General features: G+C 39.5%; 1 pseudogene; it reads left to right on the top strand.

Moving 5' to 3' along the window:
* Nucleotides 1-1,190: 1,190 nt before the first annotated feature.
* Nucleotides 1,191-1,738, top strand: LOC111921111 (basic leucine zipper 19-like; annotated as a pseudogene).
* Nucleotides 1,739-2,015: the final 277 nt, after the last annotated feature.

Below are 2,015 nucleotides of genomic sequence, written 5' to 3' on the forward strand. Positions count from 1 at the left end.
CCCCCCCATAAAACATTTAAAAACAGTTTAAAACATTGATTAAGGGGTATGAACTCACCTGTGGTAAGCAGATTGGAAGGAAGTGTCGGATAAGTGCTTGGTGTCAAGTGATGACTTAGACACGCACAAAGATCCTAATAACATATAAGGATATATGTATATTCCCAATTAGTCTTTAAACAACTAATAAACAAAGTTAAGACACTCTAGGACATGCTAAACACTTTATACAAGTGTTTTACGTCTCAAGGGTTGCATCTAAGTGTTGTAGGGAAAGGCTAGTGTGTTTGGGGTCCAAGGGTAAACTCCCCTGGAGTTTACGGTTTTGATGGTCATGACACCAAAAATGGTCCCTATGGTTTTCAAAAATATCAAGTTTAGTCCTTAAGTTCAAAAAACCTCACAGATGGTCCCTGTGGTTTCAAAACTTTTAACAAATGGTCCTTCCGTCTAACTCCGTCAGCTTTCTACCGTTAAGTGAGGGGCATTTTCGTCATTTCAATACACAGGGACCATTTATGAAGTTTTCTATTACTTTTAACAAAAAAAAAAAGAAAAAATAAATAAAACTTAATATGCAAGGGGTCCCACCCCACCCCATCTCTCTCTCTCTCTCTCTCTCTCTCTCAACCAAAAAACATCTTCTGACCTTCTACTTTCCGAGAATCTCCCCTTTCCCACAAGCCTATTGATGAAACTTCCTCACAAAAACTAGAAATTCTGATCTTCATGACCAAATATCTCTGCAGAGAAGCCTCGATCTTTGAACTGGGAGTTTAGGTAGCGAAACTGGCAGCAACACGAGCGGGGATGACCCCATTTTTGCCTTCCCATCATCGACTTTATTAGTCAAAAGGAGTCGAAGAGATTAGGTGGAGTCCAAGATGGTGCTTTCACGAAGATTTCCACCTCCATTAACGACGATGAGTGAGTCTAAATCGAATTGCTTAATTACTCAATTAAGTTCACTCAATTCTAGGGTTTCTTTATCGGTAAATTTCTTCAATCGAATTGGTCAATTACTGTGTATTGATCAATTAGACGATTACAGTTGAATTCTGTTGCAATTCTTAGCATATCCAGAGATAATCTCTAGATGATTACTTGATTAGTTACCATTTTTTGTGGCTACTTCTCTTTAGAGCTCAATTTGCATCAAAATTAGTTTCTGCGTTGATTTATCTTCATTATCTGTGTTTCTAGGGTTTATAGGTTACAAATCGGAAGCAATGGATGACGGAGAACTCGATTTCTCCAACCACGAGATATTTGTGGGTGATATCCCGAGCAGTGGTTCCATGAACAGCTTCTTCGATGAAATCTTCAACGACACACACACACGTGTACTCATAAGCACACATGTAACCCTCCGGGACCTGATTACCATGTCCACACCAAAATCCTACTTGCTACGAGCGATGACGACAAAACCCCTATAGAAGACACCGCTGAATCCTCCAACAAAAAAGGTAAGAATCGTCCATCAGGAAACCGGGAAGCTGTGAGAAAGTATCGTGAAAAGAAGAAGGCGTGTGCTGCTTCATTAGAAGACGAAGTAGTTAGATTGACAGCATTGAATCAACAATTGATGAGAAGAGTTCAGAGTCAAGTAGGATTAGAAGCAGAAGTAGCAAGGCAAAAAAGTTTGCTTGTGGACATTAGATGGAGAATCGATGGAGAAATCAGATCTTTTCCTTATCGAAAACGCCACCATCCGGTGGGTAATCAGAATTGGTAATGGCAAGATGGAGGCAAAAACCTGAAAAGAGAGAGAGAGAGAGAGAGAGAGAGAGAGAGAGAGAGATATGGGACCCCTTGCATATTATATTTTATTTATTTATTATTTATTTAAAAAAAAGGAATACAAAACCTCATAAATGGTCCCTGAGAAGTGAAATGACAAAAATGTCCCTGACTGAACGGCTAAATGGTAACGGAGTTAGCCGGAAGGACCAAATGTTAAAAGTTTTGAAACCACAGGGACGATCCGTGAGATTTTTTGAACTTAGGGACTA

The sequence above is a fragment of the Lactuca sativa genome, chromosome 8, assembly GCF_002870075.4.
Source record: "Lactuca sativa cultivar Salinas chromosome 8, Lsat_Salinas_v11, whole genome shotgun sequence".
NCBI classification, from domain to species: Eukaryota; Viridiplantae; Streptophyta; class Magnoliopsida; order Asterales; family Asteraceae; genus Lactuca; species Lactuca sativa.